The sequence below is a fragment of the Pinus tabuliformis genome, chromosome 7 (genome assembly GCF_031772625.1).
Source record: "Pinus tabuliformis cultivar Carrire ecotype Pingquan chromosome 7, CPIR1, whole genome shotgun sequence".
Lineage (NCBI taxonomy): Eukaryota > Viridiplantae > Streptophyta > Pinopsida > Pinales > Pinaceae > Pinus > Pinus tabuliformis.
In genome coordinates, this window is record NC_142293.1 from 1,967,715,405 (window position 1) to 1,967,723,710 (window position 8,306).

The 8,306-nt window shown below is 34.5% G+C and overlaps 1 pseudogene; it reads right to left on the reverse strand.

The window, feature by feature from the left end:
- Positions 1 to 7,201: 7,201 nt before the first annotated feature.
- LOC149256343 (peroxisomal membrane protein PEX14-like) lies at positions 7,202 to 8,091 on the reverse strand (annotated as a pseudogene).
- Between the last annotated feature and the right edge of the window lie 215 nt (positions 8,092 to 8,306).

The following is an 8,306-nucleotide window of genomic DNA, read 5'->3' on the forward strand; positions in this document are numbered from 1 at the left end:
CGGTGCGATGAGCTCTGGCCGGTTTTGTGGTTTTCATGCTGGTGGTTTTGGGCTGCGTACGTAAGCAGCATTGAAATTACGATTTCAACAAGAGCATCTCGCGGTACAGCAATTTCTTATTAACACACATTCCGATATCCATTCTGCAACTGCTCATCCTTCGTCAGGAGCTAGGTGAATTTCAGCGAACGTTTAGGTGCTAAATTTTTTATTTGTCCAGGGGCAATGAGTATGCTTATTATTGCTGCGATCCATAAATGACATAATCAGATTGTTCGTTATTGAAAGAAGATTAGGCGTAGATAGGGTTTGTAATGGTAAATGGGGGATTTTCATCGCATAGCAATTAAGCTCGCTTTTTGCTTATTTCCATCTATTGAGAAAGGCAAAATAAAAAGGAAAAACCCTAATTAATAAAATAAATTTAAATACTATTCCAAGATTATATTATTTTCATTTATTAGGATTAGTTCTTTTAGATGACTCGTGCTATCATCTGCCACTAGTCCTCAGAAAATTAAGTGCTTCAAGCTCTGCAGTTAAAAACTCTTTAAATTGTTTACTTTGGAATGGACTACAGATTTTTGTTTAAAAATAATCATTTCATCTTGCAAAGATACCATAAATTAGAATAAAAGTTGTAAGCATCTATCAAGACTATAAGGTATTAGTCTTTCAATCCATTAACGTCATCAAATTGAAAATATTATTTTTTATTTTTTCATAAAATAAAGTTTTACTATTAAAAGTTAAAAAATATCTCATTTCAACTTTGAAACCTGCAAGTGTGCCTGTTCAAAATGATGAACCTTAGTTTCAATGGCTTTTCCGTATAGAGATTCAATTGTTGAATTTAGGCTTGTTCCATATCAAGTTTAAGAGAAATTTTTCGGCGTAAATCACATGATATTTTATTTGTCTTTCGAACCAACAAGTGTGGTTCATCGTCACCACTGGTTGGTTCCAAATGCGTGGACAAATGAAATATCATGTGATTTATGCCGAAAATCTATGGTAAAGTTAAAAATATATTTTTTTATTTTTTATAAAATAAAATTGTAATATTAAAAGTTTAATTTTAACTTCAAAATTATATTATTAATATATGAATTTTAAATTGAGAAATTTATACATAATTATATATGAAAATTTTTAGTATTTATTTAATTTAATTCTTTAATGGATACTCAAGTTTTCAAGTTTTCTATTCTCAGTGGAAGTTAACCACCACCACCACCACCACCACCAGTTTATATATATAAAACATTGAGTTTAATTTTAATTTGTATATTTAGATTTTTAGATTTTTAATGATTTGTTAATATAGTTATTTATATATATCAACTTTTAATTCATTTTTATTAATTATTTTCTTTATTCTTTTTTTTATGTTTATGAGTGTTACATTAATTTTTAACTAAAAATTATTATATTAATTATTATTTTTTATTTTTATATTCCAATCATTTAGATCAATTTTCTCTCTATATTTTGGTTATTTGTTTTTATCTTGGGAACAAATTCTCCATCTTAGTCATTATGATGAGTTGTTCTAAAGGCGTCTACTCAATAACTTGAATGTAATTTTTTGGGGAAAGACTTTCTTGAATAAAATATGAATCACACAGTGGCACACACACATATATAAATATATACTATTTAAAAAAAAATCTCAATTTTAATAGTAAATTACATATTTTTTTTTATTGAATATTCGCTCACACTCTATGTATAACTTTTCAAACCAAGCTAGTCACCTATAATACTATAAATAGACATAATATTTGAATCCTTAAGAAATACCCTTTTTTTATTTTTAATATTTGTGTGAATATTATATAATTTGAAATATTATAATTATTATATGATTGAATGAAAGAAACTTTTTCATTTTTTTTAATTATACCATTGTGAGTCTAGAAATTAATTAGCTGGAGTAATCTCGACAAGGCCCAATATCAAACCTAGCCACTTCCACTATAACAACATGATTATATCCAACAACGAGTAAGTGCGATATAGAAAGAGTTGAGACTTCTCTAGGGAGGAGGAGCCTACAGGAATTTATGAGTTAGCAAGAGTCAATATTTCTCAAAGGTGGCAGGGGGGCGCTACAGGAATTTATGACTTAAAAAGGGTCGAGACTTCTAAATGTTAAGGGAGCCTAGCCGTTGAGTGAAATCCCATAAGCCAAATATACCAAACCATTATCACTTAGAAAGAGGGGGAGTCTACTCTTTGAGCCTTATCACAATGACTCAAAGATATCCAACCTTGGGATTTGAAACCACTTGGAGGGGATTACATCTCATTGTGACAACTACTCTTTGTCCCATGGGGAGATTGTTGGAAACCTTTGAGCACTATTGAGGTGGGGAGGTGAATCAGTAGTGTGACTTGTTACAAACTTTTTCCCTTTATTACTTCTCAATTGAATCACACACTTGTTATTGCAACAACTCACAATATGTTAGTAGCATATGAGTACACAATAAACATGTAAAAATATAAGAAACATATATTAAATGAAAACCATCAAAGCACAACCAAAGAAACATCATCACACATGAGACATAGGATATCTAGTGGAAAACCCTTCACTAGGAAAAAAATCACCCTTACTACTATTGTGCTGCTCTAAATCATCTCACTCTCATCAGCCTAGAGACTCGATTCTACTGATCAGATCAGAAGACTATGTTCTCCACAGATCTACAAACTATCATCCGTTGAAAGCCACCACGATCAATCGATCCTCACCCACCTCCAATTGGACTATCCAACTACCATTGGATGGATAAATTATTATGTTTGCTAAAACTTCACAATCACAGCTCCACATTTATGAAGTCACTGCTCCTTTACTCTATACAGGCCTCCTTTCATCTATTTTCAAACTAGATCGCAAGACTTTCTTCTCAACTCGATTCATATCTGTAATACAAACTCTGCAGCAAGATAATCTCATAAAGTCAATCAAATATAATACCACAAATATGTTCTCTAGCAAAATAATAGCCACAAAAAATCTTCAATATCGTCACCAATAATAATATCAAACCCTCACATCATAATATAATTGTTGCATACTACAATTAGAAACATACAACACAATGGCTATGTGTCAAATGCAATAGCATCTCTTGCAAAAGAAATGTGAGAATCACCAACAAAATATACTCCAACAACATACAAAAAAATCTCCAAACAATATCTACTCTAGTAGCATGAAATTTGATCTATTTTGTAGCATGATTCAGATCTTCTCATTGTGCAGCCATTAACACCCATACACTGAAGCATTTATGCTCTCCAATAGATATGAAACATAATCACTATATGTAGCCTTCTCTTTCACACATACACTCAACATCATCAACCACTAAGCTCCAAAATGAAGAAAATAAAACCTGTAGGGAAACATTGAGCTTGCCGCTAGGATCAAGGGTGCAAAAATTGGACCAAGTCAATCCACTAACCTCACTATTTTGCACTACATGAGTTCCCATCTCAACCCATTTCTGACCTTAACTAATCAATTTAGGAGCTTTTGTGAATTACCAAGATGAATTTTTCCTGATTTGTGTGAGGAATGCAAAGAAATTTACTTTCACGGTAGATACACCACTTTCCTTCATAAAGCCTATGTATACACTTGTTTCCTTCACAAGACCTATGTATGCCTCTCAAAACTGAGTTTTCTCAAGAGTTTTACAACCTTGATCTTGCTTTTGATCAACTACAAACTTCCAAGACTTGTTTATCCACTTGGGAGGGGCATCTCATAACATTGTAGAACCTCTAAAAACACATGACAAGTCTATGATAACCATAAAAAAAGTAGCCCAAGTGTCATTTCCCCGTTGACCTAAAAGGCCAACAAACATAGGTTGGCAAGACTGCCAACAAATCCTCCACTCTTCAACAAACATCTGCACACGTTGCAACGCCTATGAAAGACCTGCAATACATTGTAGCACATTTCCATCATCATCATAAGACCATCCCACTGCAACAACTTATCAAGTCTTCCATCATCATATGATCAATATCAATTCCAACACATGAAAACATAAACTTATTGCTCCATCAACAATCTACATCATGATAGGTTGACATAAGTGCATGACCTCATAGGGTTGACATCAATGCCAACATAACCATCTCAATTCCAAGTCAACTAACTGCAAACCATGCTATAGTGAAGGTATTTAATAATTACCTAGACTACATAAGGTTGACATCAATGCCAAAATAAGCTTGTTGCCATCATGAACCAATGCTAACATCACCTAATTGGATCTATGCACACCATAATGCCAACAATCTCCTCCTTTGGAATTGATGGAAAACACACACAGCCTCCAAACCAATCTCCTCTATCACTCCCCTCTTGACATCAATGGAAAAGGGTCAACTCCATCTAATAATGCAACAACATATGAAGCACAAATAATGGAGCAATTTATCTCTACATGGCTGAAAAATAATGCATATAAACCAACATCCATGCCTCTCATGTCAGTAAAAACAAGTAGCATATATACCAATCATCATGCAGCGCAACATACCAACCAACAACCTCTAGCAGTAACAACAATATGCCAACATAAGGCAATCATACAAGCATTAATGAGCAGCAACAAATAATATGCAACAACATCCATAGGCAACATCGACCTCTCTACTCATATAATGAGGTCAAAACCCAAAAAACATAACATAGCATGAGGCACATCATGAACATCTCCAAGCGAATCGTAATGCCAACAATATATGGATGAAGAAAAAAAGAGAAAATAATCCTCCCCCTAAACACATGCCCTCTCCAAAATCAGCTCTAACCTACAACGAATTGTTTTCGTTGCAAATAATGCTTCTTTTCCACAAATAGAAGCACCATGTGGACATAGACTCCACATGACCATGAATGAATGACATATACATGATAAATAAATGGTTGTAGTTGTGATATAAAACCTCATATATGAATCTCATATGACCATATCATAACCTCATGACTCATGACTAAATGACCCAAAGATAGATGCAATAAAAGTACATGGCTCCATGAATTTTCAATGAATAACATGACTACTATGATCATCTCCTATGGAGAAATGTCTCAAATAAATAACATATCGTGGTTGTTACAATGTCACTAGCCCATACATGTGGCTGCAAAATGACTCCATAAGACTCCTCCAAAACATGCCTCATGATGACTCATCATACTAAGAACTAAACTCTTAGCCAACATAAAATGATGATACAATAGTTATTGCATGGTTGTAATAAACTACATATAACAACTCATACATGTTTTCTCCATGCCTGAAATCATCTATGTGTATCCTGTACCAAGTATCTTATTGCATGCATGGTTGTACAACCTTTCAACCAACTATCAGTAGAGATCAAAAACATATATATGGTTGAAAATTGTATTACTTTCACTCAGGAATCATATGTAAAGAAGCTACAAATAACTAAGTGAAAATAACGAAGAAAAACATCAAATACCTCATGCAAACCTTATACCATGCACACCTCCCCCTAAGTTCAATATACCTCCAATAGACAAAATGATCCTGTGGACCTGAATCTACATGACGATGGAATGAACTCATCATATGATGCTATAATACTCTATCAAACGACCCCCATGAGGTTCTGCACCTCTCATGAACTCTACAGTCCTCTATAAATATGTAGGGAATAATCATGGACTACAAGAGGGATTCTCTTCACTACTTGAAGAGTTGTTGCTCGTTCTTTCTCCACAGTGTCTTGGGCTACTTCTTTTCTTCCTTCATCTTCTCTTCTCTTCCTTCACTAGTTTTGTTCTAGGTCCTCTTTGTTTTTGTTGCTTTTGACGGTTTAACCTTGAGTAACGAGGAAGCAAGAAATCTCTTTCCATATGGAAAAAACTACGGCATATATAACACTCCACATGGCCAAGAGGATCAAATATTCTTTTTCTCATGCCAAATCTAAACCTTGCATGACTTGAGTCTCTCCTCGAATGGTTAGACCTGCAATCTATTCCCTTATGGCCAAACAGGTGATATGAGTGACAATAACCATAAAAAGCATAATTATACATGTTGGCCAATATCCTTGGCTGCTTATATTGTTGCAACCTTTGTTGATGTGATTTATACGTTCTACTCTAGAAATTAGCTACAACATGCCCAAACTTGTGAACACTCAAAGGGAGTCCAAGAGACCTTGGAATATGGAATTCAATAGTCACTCCAATGTATTATAGAATGTGTATCATGCAAATAATATCTGTATCCAATGCTTATTCTTCATATTTGGTCTTCACCATGGTGATATCTAACATGGTATCAAAGTTGTAGGTGTATTCTTTCCCTTCTCCAATTCGATCCATTTGTCCTGCCATCCTGGCCAGTCATTTCTCTACATGACAATTGATACCAATTCCACCAAGAAGAGAAATTGGTCTAAGATATGCGCATTGATTTGTAAACCAACGTTTTCATCCATGTGAGTTTTCTCTTAGACCATTATGAGTTAATTTTATGTGCCCATTGTATCTGTAACCGTTTATCTATCCTTCTCAGGCCTAGAATCTCCTCAACGCTTTCTGCACTATTCTCTGGTGTTTTCTTGCACCCATGTTGCTTAGTTTTCTGAAAATTAATTCAAAAGTGGCCCCTATTAGCTATTTTGTTCTGGTAGGCCCTTTGCTTGGTGCTCATCGAAACTTCGACCAATTTTGACCACCTCTCCTGAAAGGAGTGGCTTTAGAATGTGAAAAATAAGAAAATGACTTCTCAACATTCTCCAGACCATAACGGATCCTGAGATTCCTGGAATATCTCCCTCAATTCTTGAATAGGTGCAATTTCACCATTGTGCACTAAATGTTAATTTGTCATCTGCATATGGATTTACATGGAATCCTAATGGACCAATTAATCAAACACCTTCGTGAAATGAATTTGAGGGATAGATGTTGAAGGAAAACCTGGTTTTTGAAGGATTGACATTGGAGGGAAAGAAAACATCTGACTTCCATCTTTACTCATTATTCAATCGAAACCCATATTGAATTCCCATCGTCAATGCAAATTGTAGTTAACACTTTCACATCCTTTTAATTTCCAACATTGCATTTATTACATTCGCATTGATGTCCTAAGGTGTTCTAGTGGGTGATTATTATTATTGCTCATTTTTTATCTTTGAAGAAGAAAAATGTTTTTATCTGAATGAAGCTTATCAATGTTGGGTTTCTCCCTCCACGATTCCATAGACTAGGCTCAACACTTGTAGGTGCAAATGAAGGCCTCACTAACCCGTAATCAACAATTCACACATTAGCATCCACTTTAATGTTCTTGGAATTTGATTCATAAATTCCTCTCCAATCTACATGCTTTATGGTTGAAATGACTCCCAAAGTGTCATTACTGAAGAGAAGTCTTCATTGAATTCATTTCCTCAATTTTTCCTTCCACATATAGCAGGAGGCCCTCAAAATATTTCCTATCTTAAATTCTTGATTTATCCAGTTCTCGACTAACATTAGCTACCTCAGATGTTGCCATAGAAATAACTTTTTCAACAATTGCATATTTTATAGCTGGACTTGGCTCTAGAGCCTTCTTCCACTTAGTTTCATCAACTTAAGAAGTTCCTTCTCGTATCAAAGATTTCAATTTTGGAATAAGTGCATTCTTGAACAACACACTGGCACCGACACCAAAACCCGTTGCAATGAGAAATCCTACAACAATAATTATATGTGTATAGTGAAAATGGGTTGGTTGAACCAATGGTGTTTATGGTGTTGTAATTAGTGGAGCCATTGTATGCTGCAATGTTTGAACTAGGGTTCCACGTACTTTTGGGTGAGATAAAAAATAATTTCAATGCATTTTGAACCTGTTCTTCTCTCATGCGCTTTGAATTTATAAACAGCCAGTTACCATCCTTTTCCTTTGAAAGTTCTCCTTTTGCATTTGTAACTCCTTCACCTTCTACCACTTTTATAGACTCACCTGTATTTAGTACTTTTTCATCCACTTGACTGGACGGAGATTTTTTTGTTGCCAACATTGTAGTTCTTGTAGCAAAGATCAAAACAATACTACGAGAAGGTTGTTTGAACGTATAACAACATTTATGTAGTTGGGTCTCCCACATTTGGAGGTTACTCTTCTTTGATTATTTGTGACCAAAGGTTTCTAGTGAAAATCCCAAAGAGTTTGTCGTTTGATGTTGCAGAACCACTACAATGCACAGGCAAAAAAAAAAGTAGTGTGACTCTTGCA